Source organism: Contarinia nasturtii, unplaced genomic scaffold, assembly GCF_009176525.2.
Source record: "Contarinia nasturtii isolate CC-2019 unplaced genomic scaffold, AAFC_CNas_1.1 Cnas_scaffold_928, whole genome shotgun sequence".
Classification (NCBI taxonomy): domain Eukaryota; kingdom Metazoa; phylum Arthropoda; class Insecta; order Diptera; family Cecidomyiidae; genus Contarinia; species Contarinia nasturtii.
Genome location: NW_022198275.1, coordinates 1,112,451 through 1,131,946, shown reverse-complemented (window position 1 = coordinate 1,131,946; position 19,496 = coordinate 1,112,451). Strand labels below are relative to the sequence as shown.

Genomic DNA, 19,496 nt, shown 5'->3' with positions numbered 1-19,496 from the left:
GTCTTCGTGTGCGCTCACGCGAACCCGCACAAAAGTACAATTTTATTCAATATTAAATGTCTAATGTGCATCGCATCGCAGCGAATTAATGGCGTTTTTCTTTATTGAAAATTAATGGCAACACATATTTTACACCGTGAATATTCGGTGTTGTGTCTCCCTCGTTCGTATTGTCGTCGACTCTCTTTCTCTTGTTTGCTAGTTTGCTCCTCGCTGCCATTTGCCGATCTATCGGAGCTAAATGCGCTCGAGATGTGTCGACCACACCGGTACACATTTTATTGTTAGAGCACCGCGACTAGTTAAATTGGCGTACATCTTCAACACCAAATCTATTTTGTTTGCTTTGGCCATTGTTACTGTTGCCATTTTTTTTTCTCGTTGTATTGTCGTTGTTGTTGATATAGCAAACTCTACATTATACTCAGTATCCAAAAGTCGAATTGCTGGTAAATACGAAAACAAACCATTGTATGCTACACGTAATTATGTTGCTGTAGAATCATTTCAGCTGCAATTCAAAGCAAAATGAGAAAGAGAGCGAGAAGAAAAATGTGGTGTGTGCGCGAGTAAAACATATTTATATGTTCAATATACATTTATCGTGAGTGTGCGCTGGCACTTGATTTAGGGTTACAAATACCATTTGCCTGGTTTTCTGGTGTGTATTGCATGCAAAATAGATAAGTTCATTTGCACGTCGTTTTTTCGAAAATGGCCATAAATTAAGATAGAAATTTTAATTTTTCCCATTTCGTTCGCCTTAAGATACACAGTGTGTACGCTCCCATTCTCGCTCTGAGTGCATTCCACAATTGAAAGACTGCCTCTCCGTCTTTCTCTGTTTCACTTTTTCATGCATTATTGCTTTTTGCTATTAATTTCAATTATTTGCTAATATGTTCACTGTACCTGTTTACGCTCAATTATTTTTGTGCAGCAAATCACTTGTGTGTGTGTGTGCTTGATTGATTAAAACTCCTTGAAATTATTGTTGCTCGAAAGAAAATTCATTGATTTTCAAGCGTGAGCGCAAGTGTTTTGTCCTACGGCGACAGAATTACGACTTGCAATTTATTCGACGATAGGAAGGTTGACGAACCTATAATATTTGTCAGGCAATATATATTCAAGCGGCAATGGTCCATGCGACGTGCTTTTTTTTACTTCAAGCACATCCAAATGAATCAGCTTCCTATTTTAATATGCATTGAATTTATAAACAGCTCGATAAACGAATGGAAATCTATCTGAAAACAAACCCCATTCAGAGCAGTAACAAACCTTGTTCATGTATGCTCAAACAGAATTTATTGAAAATATGACGATGGCTGCTATTTTTTTTCCTATTTTCTTTCTTCAACAAAATCATCTCAATCGCTTTTTGAATGCAGCTGCAGACCGTAGTCGCACTCCTCTAGCTAGCGTAGGTTGAGTAAAAATTCATTTTGTAATTATTTTATTGTGCGGTTTGAAGGTGGTTGCCATATAGACGGCAATGTCTCATCGCGCGCCTTTGTGTAGGTGCAAAATGCACATAGGAACCTCGACAAACACATGTGAGCCCGATTTTCCCATTCATGCCCATCAAATATGTATGACATTTTCGTTTGGGAAAAATACGGGCGACAAAAGAAAATGTGCATGTTACGGCCAACCAGAAACAACTCAAATAATTCATGATACAACACCACATACTGGCAAAAGATTTAGAAAATTTGCAAGTGTAAAAGAAACAATTTGTAAGCGGCGTGATTCGTTTGTTATTAGCACAAACAGCAAACGCATCTTCGGCATTTTATCAATAAAATTTATTTCATGCATATGCATTTAGATGGCTAAATTCGCGCCTAACATGGTCACAATTTACATGGCTGACGCATAAAACACATGGTTATCAAGCTATAAATAACCATTATTCCGTGTAAAATGTATGTTGCGAGATATTTTTTCTTCTTTTTTTTTGAGGAAATATTTCATAATGTCTTTCTCTCATTCTCGCTTCGCATGGCCAGAATAGGTGCTATCATTGAAGTCTTTGTATTTAAATCATCCGTAAGCATGCTTTGGTGAATGTTAAAATGTTTTCTTTATGTGCACCACACACGCAATAATACAACAATTGCTCACAGGCTCTTGTGGCTCTGGCATTGGTTTGGTGTTCGGATCACTTTTCGTGGCAAATAAATTTTTATATTTTTGCTGATTTGCGATGAAAAATTTACCAGGTGAACAAACATAAGAAACTTAAACGGAGATATGTGCTACACAAGACATATATGAGTGCGAAAAAGAAAGCCAGAGAAATTGTGAGGAGCAAATGGCAATCTGTTTTGCACTAATCGGCGAAGAAAAGACACACTCATAACAACATACAATAATTATTTATGATTATCGCATCGTTTTCATCGCTGGGCTCCGTTGCACATTACTATAATCGAAATATGCGAACGAAGAGGCAGCCAAATAGAAAATCGCTACTGTTCGAACTGTGTGAGCTCTGAGCAACTCACACCGTGTATATATGTTTGTCTGCGCCTCTTGTATTCTCACTGTCAAAACTGTAGACGCATCAATTTAATAGATTTTCCTCGTTGTCGGGTTGTGTGTTTTGTGTTCGTTTTTCTCTATCTCTTTTCACCGCTGGCGGATTTTCTGCCTCATTTCATTTCGTCGTTTCGCTGTGCATATCTACTATTTGTCTCTCTAGCCATTTCCTTTGCTCATTCTAACTCATGAGATGTACATTCCAATTCGTATGCAAAATTATGATACATGCATCGACTCACTTACAATACGTTGGCAATCATCATCGAGCATTATACTCACATTTTTACCCATTATTATGTGTTATTGTTATTAGAAATGGCACATCGAAATTGCTATTTCGAAAATTGTTCGAGTCGAAAACGCAGCGAACGCGCCCAACCAACATTCAAGCAATGAGCAAAAGATGAGAGAGAGAGAAAAGAATCGAAGAATAGAACATCTTGGCGAAGTAGCGGCAACAACAGCATCATCAATCGGGGCAATGAGAGAGGAAAAATGGGAAAAACCACTTTGGTTAATAGCAAAAATGTCTGATGCTGCCTTCCTTAACCGATTCCTCACTTAGTCGACAAAACGATTCAGAAATGTTGCCAACTCGTTCATGTACGCTCACACGAGCTCCATACACACTCAATGCATAAGAGCATCATTATATTGTTGCAAACAGTCGTCTTGGCAGCATTTTTTTTATTGTACAAATACGATCAAAATACCTCAAATCTCGTACAGAATGAGAGACATGTTCGAATATACACCGACTTCTGACAATATAAATGCGAATATTCGCATTGTGTATGCGCTTCTGCATCATCAAATCGAATATACAATGTACAATCATATTGCACGTATTACGCACACATACACCAAACGATATCGACGAATTCAGCTTGTGTCTTCTTTTTCATTTTTAACCATGAAATGCGTCTGTTCTCTCTTCTATTAAACATTATCTATTTTAATTTCCACGCATTTATACACTTCAGTGATATTTTCTCTCACCCACTTCATTTGCTTTCAGCAAATGTATCGAAAATGAATGAGCTTGTTCTTGAAGTTGTTTAATACCTAAATGCCTCTGTTGTGCACCAGCACAAGAAAACGAAATAATAACAAAAAAACGTATATTGCGCGTGCACGCACCAATGAAACGAAAAACATTTATAAAATTGCAAATGAGAAAATTTGTAATATGCAATAATGGAGTCCTTTTTGCCATTTAGTTTTGATGATTTTTTTCCGGTTTGTCTATTTGATACGTGTTTATACGAGCGCGCACATTTATTGCTGTCGAAAAACTTGTAAATTAACAACATTCCACCTGCAGATATCAAACTTATTAACCGAAAAATATTTGCACTTCTTGGAAACTCAGTTTCTCTCTCTCTCTCTCTCTTGCTCTCTACGTCTCGGTCTCAGTTTCTGTTATGTGTTTGTGTGCGTGGAAAGAGGAATCACACAAATAAAACTGAGAGAAATAGATCCGAAAAATACCCCGAAGACGAAACAAATATTCGTAATTTAAACGAAAATATAAAATGTGTCTTTGACGGTACCCTGAATTATATTTTGCATTTTCGAATAAAAATACATGGAAATTGTAATGAAAATGTGTTTTTATCAAAAGTTATTTGTGAAATTTTGGTTCAACGGTTTGAAAATGTTTGTATCGCATCGCATTTGCATAAATTGCAAATGGGAAGAAAACAATGTTTTTTTTAAAAAACCCATTCCATGGGCCGAGCGCGTTTAATCGATCAATGTTTGGTTTCGAGTAACTTTTTCGTACATTAAACACTCCACTGACGACGATATAAAATAAGGGGGAGATTTAAGCGATCAAGATCTTTGCTTTTTGGATGTGTGTACGGATAAAAATACACGGACAGTTTATGGCAGTGCGAATGTCTTCTTTGGCAAAACGTGCAAAAAAAGGCGCAAATTTTATTTACAAATGAGAATGGAAACATTTCAACAACTACAAAACGAGACATAAGAGAAGTATACTGCACGTAGACAGCCTTGCCTTGAGATGTTAATATTATGCAGACAGTAATTATCGATTTTCGTTCGGGTTAAAGCCAACAACAAGAACATTTTAAATACACAAAAAAAAAAACTAAAATCGAGAGAGCAACAGAGAGAAAGAGCACCGAAAGAGACGCAAAATATTTTATGATACAGTTAATTACACTCTGCAATTAGTAGAATAAAATGTTTTTTCCCATTCTCTATTGTGTATATATTTGCGAGTAAGTAAGCGAATGAGTGTGTGTGTGTGTCGTTGTTGTTTTTAGCCGTTTCAGTTTGTTTTTTCCATATTCATTTGGGTGGTGAACTACACCGTTCAATCGCATACACAAATGTCGAAATTGCATAGAACCACCTTATCCTTGTTAATGGAGATGGTAAAATGTTTATCGAGCGAAATGAAAAGCAACCATCACCACCAACCACCGAATAAAATATGGAATGTTATTTAATAAGAGTTCCTGATATTTTTGGAATTGGAATTTTTCGGTGGTGGAATACTCAAGGTGTATATGGTAGATAGATGCTGTTGTTGCAGCATTTCATCTGTGAAATGAGCCAAACGACACAGCTAAACTTCGAATATATTGAATTGAGTTAAAATGCTCGAAGAGAAATCACCGGAAATCCATGGACGGGGGTCATTGTCGGCAAAATTCGCTTCAGGACTGCATTTGTTTATTGTTTTATGTTAGAGAGAATGAAGTAAAAGAGATGAGGGTGCACTTAATACAAATTAATTTTCATGCGAATATATTTAAATTGGTGGAAGGACCGCATCAATCGATCAATTGAACTCATATTTTCGATGCATACACACATGAGAACATCAATCGTTAACCGCTGTTGTTTATGATTTTTTTTGACGCATTTCTTGTTCCAATGAAATTCATAAACATAATTGGATTAGATTAGTGACGTCTTATTGTTTCATCTCTTGTTATCTGTAGTGTATCAACACGCAAAGCAAAAATCAACGACATTGACCCCTCTGTGTATACACACACACATTTCTCTCTTTGGCACTCGAAACTTAATCCAAAGAATGCGGGTCGATCCATGTAAAATTGGACGTTTCATAAAATCATTAATTTTTCAATTTTTCATTCCGCACTTCAGTTCACTGTTCCATCTCACAAAATGCATTTTGTAACGCTTGTTTCGTGTGCTACCAATGCTCGTTATTTACAACTTGTTTGCATTTTAACTATCAATAAAATTTCAAACGAAATCGCTTAAAATTGTGTTCGCTCGCGTAACTATACAAAAAGGCAAAAAAAACTAACAACAACAACAACGAAGAAACAAAACCAATAACAACAGCACAGCACACACACACAGTGAACATAACATGGTCGATTAACACCGAGCATATTCCATCGATGACGTCTTTATGTGTACATTAATGCGAACATAAAGTTCATTTGTGAAAAGAAAGATGAGAAAACCGAAAATTGTTTCACAGAACATCCATGCCATAATTCTAAATTAAAATAAAATAAAATGTACTCGATGGTACTTGATGTATGTGTTTACGCTATGAAATAAATTTATGGATTTAATGATGGTACATGAGCGCTCGCGCACACATCGCACATGAAATTCAATCGTGCTGTATTCAGTCTATGTCAATCGAAACGAGAGCACTTTGTTTCAAACAAAAAAACACACACACACAAATGAACTTATGACTTAACTATGACTCTGTCATGCATTTCATTGTATTGTTACACTAATTCATAGCGATGAAATGCATTTATGCGTGGCAAGCATGAAAAGCAAAAAAAAAATATGAATGATTTTTCTTGTTTGGTCGACAATTAAAAAAAAATACGCCAAAGCACCGAACATGCTATAACATTTTAATATGAATAATTGGCTTCCCATTCATGTGATTAGTCAAAATCCATTCGGAGACACTTACGAAATAAAGTTGTTCCATTGAAATGATTAATTTCAATTGTTTCGCCGAAATGAAAATCAATTAAAAATTACATCATTGGTTCGCATTCAGCTCGCAACAAAACCATCACAAATCGAATTCGAATTTTTAACGCCACCACCAAATGACTTTTGTCTTTTGCTTGACTGATTTGTATCGGCAGATCTACCACAATAAACACGCACTAACAACAATGTTAGCACATTCACACAATCATTCTAGTAACGGATCGAAATTTTCTATTGTTAGCTCAACGATGCTCATCATCAAGGATGAATTGACTAAAATAAATTCTATTGACAGATAACTGATAATTGGAGTGAGAAAAAAAACTCAGCTAATCACGAATCGTTTGTTTAGCGTCAACTGTCAACCATCCAATCGATGAAGCGATGTTCATTATGTACGAAATTTTATTTTATTTAAATCATCACGAACAACAAGCAAAATTGGATCCTAAGGGAATTAAGCACAATAATATTCTATATACAATTGACCAGCGATTTGCCTAAACAAATGCCGAAAAAAAAGAGATTAAATTGAAAAAAGTCAAATGCCGCAATGACAACGGTTGATCGAAAAAGTGAAAGAGAGACTGAGATGAAAAAAAAAGTTTAGATGAATTAGTCAAATTATGCCGTTTCCAATGGAGGAAATTGTAAATCCCGCTTAATGAAGTCAACAAGCAACAAACGGCAGCAGCAATGGTCATCAATCCACCGAATCACATATTCATCATACACTTAACCAATTTATTTGTTTGAACAATGATTCGATAATATTTTTTTTTCTTTCTCGGTGCTTCGATTCGAATTCTCTCTTTCACATTGAACGAAATGACACAAATGACCTCATTTGAATGCGAACGATTTTTGGCGTTTCACAGATGAACATTTCTATAAATTGCGCATTCGACATTTCCAGTCGAATTGGTATGGCTGGTTTTTTGCTCTTTCCCATTTTTGATGAGTGTTTCTAAGCGTTTCGAGTTGGGTTTTTTTTGGCTCTCCAATAAATCGTTCAATAAACTACCAACTATTGGGAATTGGACTTTGAAAACATGCTGTAGACACACAAAAAACTGAACATTTGTTTATTATTCACATGAAATATGGAATTTTTTGACAAAAAGTATATCCGATCTGTTTTTTGATATGAGATTGCAGCCACAATTGTATTTGAGAGTTCACAAAGCATTTTTATCCATCAATGATTTTCCATAGCCGCATTGAAATTGTAAGATTCATGCTTCATTGTTAGTTTGCTTCATATTGTGATTAATAATTATGATTAAACGATGAAACGAACAGAATCAATTCGTTGAACAAGGCACAAAACACACGGAGAGAGAGAGAAAAGAGAACTGATCACCAAACGAAGTAGTAATTACGATTAATATTCAAAATTGTGCGTTTTTTTTGTTCATTCACGACCAAATAAATATTGGGTTATCGACAATATTCGACAGATTAGATTCAAATAGACTCATCAGCATCGACAAAAAAACACAACAGCTACGTGCACGGAGAGAATGAGGAAATATGCTAAAAACAAATCTATATTTTTGTTGCAAAACTCAGTAAATAGATTCGGTTCAATCATAAATGATTCCGATTTTTTATGAAATTCAATTCGACTATTCCATGTTCTGCTGTCAATTGATTTGATGATCGCTAATCTAACCGAAACTCTCCGTTCAAAAGTATTTGATTATTTTTCTGTTGTTGTGGTTGCTCATGACGTTGTATGTTATTTAATTAAATCATAGCTGGCCTTTTTTTTGTCAAACTAATCGAAATCAAGATGTTTCCAATATCGTCTAAAAAAATTCAACAAAATATGATTAGTGGTTTTTTTATAAATCGGTAACATTTCGTTTGGCAATTTATATTCGTCAATCGTTCTGACTTGATGATTTCAACTAAATACGCAAATATTGAATAAGTATTATTTTATTTCGAGTGTGTTCAGCCATAAATGTTAAAGTGATAAACTACAACTTTCTCAAATTGTGCAAAATAATTCTAGTTAAAAGATTCATATGATACTCGAATATTGACATGAGTGCGTCATCGTCTGAAGAAAAAGTGAGTTTCACAAAATTAAATCATTATTAATAAACCAAAATTCAATTAGCTGATTCGATTTCCGGCAGTTCCCCTCATTTTTATTTTGGTTATTCTCTTCACTTGTTCGTGGTTCACACACGCATTCGATTACTTTTACTCGAAATTGAACACAATAAGATTTCTTCTATCGCATTACCACCACAACAACATTTGATTCACCACAACAATGTTTGTCTTTCTTCGAATTTATAAGCTTGTGACAACATTTGGTGCGTATTAAATGCACTTTACAATAGGTTTTTTTCCAACATTGGAATGAATAAAAAAAAAAAAACAATGATTGGCATTCAAAATTACATATTTAGGAGAATTGACGAGCCGTAGCCAATCGCTATCTCTTTCTCCCTCTCCCTCACTCTTTTTCCACGCAACTCGAAAATATTCTGTTGATTATTTTATTTTTGTGTGTATTGAAACGGGAAACAAATCAGATATCATTTATTTTGAACAAACATTTCTTCCGACGAAAATATTCGTCTCTCTCTCTATTTCTTTCGCCAAGTAATTTTTTCATAATTTTTCGATACACGATTGTGTGATACAAACAATCATTTTGTGGTATGATTCGATACGTTTGAATGATTGTGAGAGAAAAAACGACGCACCAAAACAATGAGAAAGACCACGAAATGTCATCCACAATGAAGAGAAATCTATCGCATCAAAATGTCGTAATGTGATTTCGATGTTGTTTGTTTAATATGTCATACGAGACCGGTAATGGTAAAGCCTAACAGATGCAAATTATGCACCTGTTCGGTGGAGAAAAAAAAACATACAGAGCATCAGACTCCAAATGTTGGCCGTTGATGACTTGATATGGATGTACGGTGAATGATTCTTTTGCGAATCGCACATAAATCTCGGCACATTATGAATCATGTCACACGAAAAAAATAGACACAATAACAACAAATGAAAGAGGAATGCAGTCATTTGTTTCAATATCCGTGTCATTGTTTAGAGAGCCAAAGCTGGTAGTCGTTAAAATTGAATGCACTCAAAATACCGTTTTCAATAATGATTGCATCGAGAACATTGTGCAAAACAAAATGAGACACATACATTCAAAAAAAAAAAACGACAAATTATCATGACAATAGACGAATACAATATGTGGCGACAGTAAAAAAAATGATGTGTTGACCTGTGAAGAAACTAATGGAATTCGCTATTCGAGCAACCGAACCAGTCATTGCGCTCATTTTTTTTTCAATGGGGGAGGATTATGATAATAATAATTAATATGGAAACGGTCACAGACAAACGAGAGGTAAAGTGCATTTATCAATATTTGTTACACAATATACACATACACAACCTATTGATTACTGTTTCCGGTTGAGCGTTCAAAATAGACGAGAATAAAAAAAATGAATCTGACGCAATCAACAGGCTTCCGAATGGAATATTCATTATTGAAATGTCTACATGCATTTGGGATTCCCATTCAGAAGTCAATTGAGCTAGTTTTTTTTTCGTTGACCAATTTATTTAGTCGTTGCCATGTAAGTGTTCCCTCTCGTCAATCTCAATTATGTAATATGGCTTCGCAATTAATTGCATCGAATTTTTGCGATAAGCGAATTCGAACATATAATTCCCAATCGCAAATACAACTAAGTTGTAAACAAAAGAAAACAAACCGAAGGAAACACACACACACAAACATGCTAATTTTTATTCGAATAAACAATGGAAAAGAAGTTATTTGTTTTAATGGCGAAAAAGAAAAAAAAAGAATATTCACCTGAGAGTGAATTAAGCCCAAATGCACTGGTTGACTGTGTACATTGCCATGTAGAAACAAAATACAAGAAAAAAATCAAATGAATAATTTAAATATTAAATAAAATCACTCAACTAGAACAATATAATGATTCACTAATTTTATTTATGTATATTAATGCTTCTCCGCTGCGTCTATGACTCTTTGCCATACATTTCCTTCGAAGGTATTTGTATTGAAGCTTCTTTTTTTCTCAGCCAACCACTGAGTTGCTCTTTCCCATCTCTCTCTCTCACTCACTTACATTAATTCACTTCATACAAGCCCGAGAAAGAAAGAAAAAAATTTAATCAGATTTTTTCCACAATTATTCTGTTTTCGGTGGATTGTATATGTATCGGTGAATGAGATCTTTCAGTTGTTTTTGTTTTAACTATAATAGAAAAAGAATCTGATTTATATGCGCGTTTCAATTTGATATTTTTATTTTCACTTTATTTTGTGGTCAATAAAAATTTACGATATTTACATGTTTTGTGTATCGTTCGTTTGCCATTACATTTGGAGAAAGAAAAAATACGTGGAAAAAAAGTAGCCATGCAATGGCTATTGAATATTTGCCAGTGCCAGTCTATTAATTGAGCGAGTTTTATGATCCGATGCTAATGAACAAACGAATTGGATTAGTCGATACGTTTTCATTCACGTGCTCCGATGTTTAATTACAACAAAATTAGATGTCCATTTTTGACGATGGAAAAATCAAGAGAGAAAAATATCATTCATATCTGATGCAATATTCAGATCAGAACCAAGAATAGAGAAACACTCACACAACAAACAAAAAAAAGATAGCGGAAATAATTTATAAGAATTTCGAAACAGAAAACGGAAATCAAAGAAGAAGAAAAAAGACATAAAATCGAGTTCATTGAATTGACAGAAGGCCAAGAAATTGCCAGACACTCGTTAGCTATTCTTTGGTTATCAAAAGTTCACATCGGATTCGCCAGCCATAGATAAGCCAAAATGTAATCGAAAGACGATGTAGTCAACAACAGCACATACAAATTTCCAATCAATTAAATTTTTAATGGGCTCAATCGATTTCCTTGCCCAAATCGGCCACATAAATGCGAAAACTTTTCCAATCAAATATCATTAAAATTTACATGATTTTCGAAAACTCATTTCTTACTCGAACACGATTTTATTTATTTATTCAATGGAAATCGTATTAGATTGAAATTGAGTTTTTCTCGAAAATGGAGACGCGATCGACCGACCACCACCGACTGACACACACACACAGAACCATTTTGGCACTCAGCTTGCAATCCATTAGTTTTTAATTATTCAAGTGTACGCTTCACCGTCTTCTGCCGTTCGATTCGGCAACTTTCCTTATCAGCTACCGAAGAGACAGAGAATTTCTCAATACATTACCCTCTCTCTCTCTTTCGTACAAATAAATTAATTTGAATGGGATTTCGTCGTAATCTTCCGTCTTGTATCATTCGAAATGAGTAAGCGATAGATTTTGATGATAAGAAAATCTCCCTGACCCTGCAGTCATTCCTTCCGATTTTTATTTTCAATTTCAAATATTTGCCCATCGAATCACAGCGAACGGTTTTCGAAATCGATAGATAGAGAATTCCAGCGCAAATGATAGAGCGGGAAAGAAAATATTTTATTTGCACTTGGCCACGGGGCAATATGTATAACGAAAGAAGCACCGAATTCATCTCTGTGTTCCGGTGAAAATGTCATGTTTCAATGTTCAATCTATCCGTTCATGTCTTTAATTAATCCTGTAACAAATCTCATTTGAAACTTATTAAATCGTCATCTCGATGTGTAAAATCTAAAAGTGAAGCCTCCGGTAATGATTTTCTTCATTTATCGTCATCACTGCCATCGAACATTCTTTGCAATACAACTCAAGATGGCCCAAAAAGGTATTTAAACGCAGTTGACATGTTCGATGTTGGCTTCATGGCCAATAAAGCATTCTCATTTATATCATTACAACACCGTTTCATCTACATGTACATTTCGAAGGACAGTTATTGATACAACTTAATGGAAATGGAAAATGTTCGTTACCATTCGCATTGAATGTATATGTGTGCGCGCGTGTGTTATTTTAACTTCGACCATTTCATTTTACCTAACCGATTAGCTTGATGTCATCATCGTCGTTCGTCTTCAGTTACCGTGCTACACGGTACCAACAATGTCGATATTTTACGACACACCATTTTATGGAATTTCTTCGGCACCAAAATACGTATAAGAAAGTTTTCGATATGAAAATCATTTCGATGACGCTTATTAAATTTATATCCTTTGCATGCAACGACGGAAAATAATGGATTTGTACCCGAAAATTCATTTGCAAAATTGGTTTTGCATTATGGCTCTGGTGTGTGTGTGTGTGTGTGTGCATGAATGCAATTTAACTTTCGGTCGATATATAGAGAGATAGATATTTGAAATCAGAATCGTTCAAAACAGATTTGAAAGACCGTTAGCTTTTCGAAATTTCCATAATGCCTTTAAACCAATATCAGTTCTCATTCTCTCTATTTGCCATTAGATTTTGTTTTAATCTCATTTTAAATTTGAATAGCATGATGATTTCGTAAATTCATCTGCAAATAAATGCTCCTGCTGCTATTGCTACAGCAGAATCACGTCAAAGCTTTCCGGCTGTAGTGCGATCAATGTGTGACTTGCCTGGTGCTAGTTTGTCGAGCATTTTCTCGCCCGGGGAGGTTAATCGAATTTTCATTGGAGTGCATTTTATAAAACAATATAATTAATTAATTAATTGAAACTTAAGCATGGATTAAGCTAAATGAATCGAACACGTTCACATTGGTTTCATTTCTTGTTCGGCTGTCATTTCAATTCAAAATGCGCTGTCGTTTGTCAAACATTTTTCTATCTCTCACTCTCTCGCACTCTTATCTCCCCGATTCAATTTGATTTTGATATGCAATTGGGTTCACGGGTTGCGCGCACTCTCTTCATCGAACATTTTTCTTCATTTAATCATTAAAATGGGGCCGTACACACTTGACGTCGATGATGACGATTGTGTCGCTGGATTTTATTGTTTCAATTTGAATTGAACACGCACACACTCACAAAAGAAAGTATTTAATTCGCGCATTTCGATTTGAATGTAAAACAAATTCGTAACACTGCAAATAATTATGTTGGCGTTTTTTTCAAACTGTACTGTTGCGGCTGTCACTCTACTTTGTTTTGTTGGCGTTGTTCATCAGACGACAACCAAACTCAAGTATATGTTGGGTGAAGAATTGAAAGTGTATTTGTCTGTAATTTTAATTATTGTGTACTCAACGAGGCTCCAATTTGGCAAACACAATTGTGCTGGTTCATATGAAATGTTGATGATGGGTGATTGTGTTTTTGAGAAATGAATTGAATAAAAAAAGAAGAAGAAGAAAAAAACTCAGCTACGCTGGCAAAAAGACTGACGAAGAAATAGCAAAAAAAACTCACATTTGTCGCACCAAAGAAAATGAGACGTTGGAAAAGTCTGTATAAATAATTCCAATCAAATTATCCAATCATTCGGTACATTTAATTTTGTGTGTTTTTCACAGTTGACGCGGTCCTATTGAATGGTTAAGAAAATTCAGTTTCATACGATATAAATGTTGATGTTCGCCTCTGCCGCGTCAATGCCATGGAAAAGTCAAGAGAAAAAGAAAGAAAATGTGTGCGAACAGTGGCAACAGGAAAGGAAACGTAAAAAAAAACGAAGAAGCGAATTGCAGCCGCAGCACATCCGAGCAGCGACAGCATTTCAAAAGATTGTAATTTTAGGGGGCGTTTTTGCGAAAAATGTTCGCTCTCTTTCATCAATAGATAGAATTCTAGACTATTCCGCTAAATGTATATGTTGTGTGCAATATGCGTGTTCTTTAACGTTCATAGCGCATTGCTCCAGTTACAAATGCTGCTTGTATGTATTTTTGATGAATTAACAAACTGAATTTATGTTTTTGGTTTGCTTTTGAAGACTTTAGAGAATTGAAGTTGGTGATGGCGCTAAATGTTCAACTGAACTGACAGCCTTTCTACGATTTCCAAAACCAAGCTGAAGAAAAGTCTCGATCTCTCTCTCTCTCTCTTTCGCTCTTGTTCGTGCTATTTCATTTCGAAAAAGTATAAATCCCCGACCAGAATTCGAGAAAAAGAAAAACAAAAAAAAAAAAAACAATGCAAACGAAACAAAGATGAATGTGCAGAAATGGAAATTTTTCGCCTTTTTATTCACAGCAGAGAACAGATCAGTTTTAATGGAAATCGCTCCACCATTTACATCTTCACTTGACGGATGAACATTTTCGTTTTTGGATTCTTATCGTTTTCTTTTTGCCAATGCTATTTTATGGTTTTTTCATTCGTTCGTGAAGGAAAAGAGAGATGTTCTTGGCACATGACAAAAATCGTGTGCACTTTGGTCGGTTCGTGTTTAATTCTCGCTCAAAAATGGTTTGAGGTTAACCAAACTTGCACTCCTTTCATTTAATGCAACACGCAACGTTAATTTTAGCGCACAATAACTTTTGTGGAAATTTTCAAAATGGGGGAAGATGAGAGCGGGAGCGCGGTGGATGCATTTAAATCCATCGGTGCGGCATGCATTTTTGTGCAGCCTGTGGTTTCTTCTTCCACCCTTTTTTTGCTTATCCAGAAATCAAAAGTTTTTGACGCAAAATTCTGTGGAACAATTCGTGCACATGAAACAGAATAAGATTCAGATAATTTTGTGGCATGATTGTTGAGCGTGTGTACGCTTATCTCATTAAACATTGTCGAGCTAGTGATTTATAAATATTGTCTATATTATCATATCAAACTATTTTTTTTAGAATGTTGTCAGTCATTGTGTTGAATCCATTATTCGAACGTATTCTTCGGATTCAAATACAAATTACCTTGTTGCTGTCAGTGCTGCTGGTGCTTGTTCAGCTTTCGAATAGCAATAAAAAAAATTCCTTGCTTGTCCTAAATGGAGATTTGTTCGGATGTTTATTACATCGAATTTTTTATGATTATTTATTATTGCTCCGAATTTTTTTTATCTCAATCACACAATAATTTATCCCCATTTTATTTGATTTCGAAATCGTGTTGGCTGTAAATATATCAACTGGCTTAGCTAACTATGTGTGCGCATGAGTGATAAACAAAAAAAAACTGAAGTGAAGAAGCAAAGTTCCAATTTTATGGTCTATTTGACGAACGAACAATGGAAAACAATTGACTTTCAAATATCAACATCGGCACGTAATTTAAATATTGAAAATTGCTCGTTTCATTTTTTTGTTGTTGCCGCCTTTGTTACTTCTCTCGAGATTATCATCCGCTCATAGATCAGAAAAATGTAAACTTAAAACGATAAATACCCATTTATAGATGAACATTCAAGATCTTTTTTTGTAGTCTTTATTCCATTTTTTTTCTCTTGATGTCATCATTTTTCCCTTCTTAACGGTAATTTGTTTGTTAATGATAAGAGCGCAGCGTTGAAGCAATAAACATGAATAATCGTTTCTGTTTGAGTAATTATTAATCACGATAATGTGCAATAAATATGTTCCATTCGCTTGACTTTTTTTTCTTAAATCTTATTTATAATTTTGTTTTGAAAATGGTGCACGCGCGACGATAGAGTGTGAGAATGGGGCGGAGTGGTAGTCATAATCGTTATATATTGATAAATTTACCTGAAATATCTATATCAGTTCGCATTTTTTTATTATCATCATTGTCGTTGTCGTCGATTTCAATGCGACACACACTGGCTGGCTTAATGTGACAAAGAAGCCATTTTGATAATAATGGCAGATGAGATCTATTAATTTATGGGCGCCAGAAATTTTTATTACCATCTTATGATAATTATTATTCGAAGCGATATATATTTTTTTGCGTTTTTACAAAAAAAAAAAAAAACACACGAGCAAAATGGATAATATTGAAAGTGATTAAATGTGAGACGATTTTAATGTGCCGCTCAACACTCGAAAAACCCAAAGTTTGGATCAGCAGAAAAAAATCCCATCAGATTATCATCGCGACGAATGCAACGGCCGAGTAATTTTCAACGATTTTCCAATTCCAAACTGAAAACCAATTTGAATATATAAATACATTCCGGACGCATAGACTGGTGGTTGTAGTCTCTGGGCGCAAATTTAATGGTTAAAATTCGAATAGGAAATTTATGTAATAATAAACGGAATTCTATTATCATTTATTGCCAATGTAATTTTCACGGTTCGTTTGATAAATTAAACAATTAAAGACACTTATTTTTAATATGGTTTTCTGCGATGCGACCAATGTCGGACGGGCGACCTTATACACTGAACTCCAATATACATCCCGATGTGACATGAATCAGTCGATGGCATCTACCCTCCTGCAGATATCAGAGCTCGTCAATATCATGTTATCGCTCCTCTCTTGTGTAATTCTCTTCATACACTCTGTATGCTATCCGTGGTCGCATAATTCACGTCAACCAAATGACAATCATTCGAACCAAGATTAAACGGAGTCATTGACGCGACAACAACAGCAGCAGCATCGTTATTCATTGACCACCCACTTCAAACACTACTCTAACTTCGATTATTTGCCATCCTTGTTGTGCCGCCTGTCAAGACACCGATTTACTAGAATCTCATTTAAGCGACACAATCCAAAGTATAGCTCGAACATTGTTAAGTGACAGCATCGAAGAAGAAAAAAACACACGATAAAATGCTAAAGTACATAACCGCTCACACTTGAATCTTGGGACATTGTCAATTTATGATTTCACACAAATATCGTTCGCATCCAAAGCAAACGAGAGCGAAAGAGAGTGAGACAGGGGCGATTGTGATCCAAACGAATGTGGGAATTTTACAGAATGTATCCCCGTACGGTATTGAATTCTTAAACGAACGATTTGAGCACGTCTTATTAAATGTTGATTAGATTTGGGTATATATATAGATCGAAATGAAAACAAGCATAAAAATCGAAGTAGTGTGAGAAGTGGAAATGAGTGGGACATCAAGCAGTATCAATTTCGGAAAAAGTCAATATATTTTTTTTTATTTGCGACCATTTTCCAAGACGACGAACATGGCAAAGAGAGTGAAATGAAGAAAACACGACAGCATTGTATACTTTCAAACATTGATGATTGTGTCCTTCTTTTCTGCGCTACAATTATTTCTCTTCTCTCGATACGGTCGTTCGCTGTTTCATCGTTTGACGCTCATCAAAGATAGATTTTGCTGTTTTTGTTGCGTTACACTTTTTTAATGTATGCACTGTACTTAATTTGAGATCATAAAGAGCAAGCAGGGGAATTGAACATTTTTTTTTCCTAAACAGAATATAAATGAGATGAATTTAAAAAAAAAGCAGTCGAAGACCAGCAAAGAATTCGAATTACCCTCTCTCGTGAAACTAAATGAGAACTGTATCGGATAGATTGCATCTCTTCAATATTATAAAGTAAAGACGAATGTCTTAATTGAATGATCTTTTTAAAATTAATTCAACTGCTTGGCTTTTGGATAAATCATGCGTCCATTTCCATCCATTTTCCTCTCTCTCTCTTCATCTATTTGAAGTCGAATTTATCAAACGACAACGATTTGCTTATATTAAGAACCGAAGCGAATAACTGGTGTCGTTTTTTTCTCCATTGACTTTGATACATCGTCGTCGAACACAAAAAAATTCGGTTTTTATCGAAAGAGGGTTGGATTGGTGTTTATTATGCACGACTAGGCAAATACGGTATGGAATGGGATATTGTCAATCTCTTTCTCAAACGGTTTCACATCAAGGTAGAGAGTGACTTGGAAAAGCGATTTTCTTCATTACACCATCACGCACAAATTGAAATGAGATTCCTTTTTTTAATGAAATTATAATAAAAAAAATGTTGATGGTTGGTTTTCATTTTGTTCCGTTTGACTAGTTTGTCAAAGAAATTGATGAAATCGTTTGACTTTTTTTCTTCCTTCCGTGATTTGAACCACAATCACGACTTGGCATTCGATTCAAGATAACGAGGAGAGATAGGGTAATTACGTAATTTGATTACATTGCGGCTCAATGATTTTAATGCATATTTCGGTCATTAGATCCGAATCGAAAGAAAAGTGCTTTTTTATTGATTGAATATTTAATTTTCCGCATTGAATTTTAATTCCACGGAAACGGTTTGATTTTCTTTTACGGCCAATGTCTGTGAGTAATTATTGCGAAAAAAAAATACCTTTTTTGCTCCAAAGTGCATTCCCTCATTTCAAACGGATCTAAGAGAAGATTCCATGAATATTAACCATAAAATGTATTGCTTGCATTCTTGTACTGTTTTTCGCATCACTTAAATTCACTTTGATGGTTGAAGAGAACGCATTTTTTTTTATTATGTTCTTTTCAATTCCCATCTTTAAGCTGAATTCAATGCTGTTATTCCCATAAAAATGATCTCTCGGAGAGAATAACAACGAAAAAACGAAGCCGGCGCGTTCAATTTTTTATTAATTTCAATTTTATATTTTGTGTATTCGAGTCATTTGATGCAAGCAATCTGTTAACAAAGCTGCACACACTCACTCACACCCGTTAAGCACCACAGCAGTAGCAACGAATAAAATAAATGCACGAACGATGGTACAAACAGAAATAAATTAAATATGCCAATTTCTCCCACAATTTCTTTAACTGGGAACAATTTACTGCATCCGGTTTAGCAACGAATCTATCTCTTTCTCTCTCCGCCTTCATTCATTTATATAACACGAAAATGAAATTTACTAAAACAAAAAATAAGCAGAGAGAGAGAGAGAGAATAAAATACAATCGATCTGAATCAGTTTTTATATGTATAGATATTTTTTTATTTGCTTTTTATTATTCGGTGCTGATTTTCACGTGTGACACTGCTGCATGCGTTTTTGGATTTGACAATTGGAAACTGTGTGTGTGTGTGTGTTCGACGCGCAAATGTCTCATTGCCATTTGGTTATGTGTAACGAAGCAGTTATAATTTGTT

At 34.9% G+C, this 19,496-nt stretch overlaps 1 protein-coding gene across 4 annotated transcripts in view; it reads left to right on the top strand.

Annotated features, from left to right (window-relative positions):
- Nucleotides 1-19,496, top strand: part of LOC116342831 (homeobox protein cut) — a 187,098-nt gene that overhangs the window by 119,320 nt on the left and 48,282 nt on the right. The window lies entirely within an intron of this gene.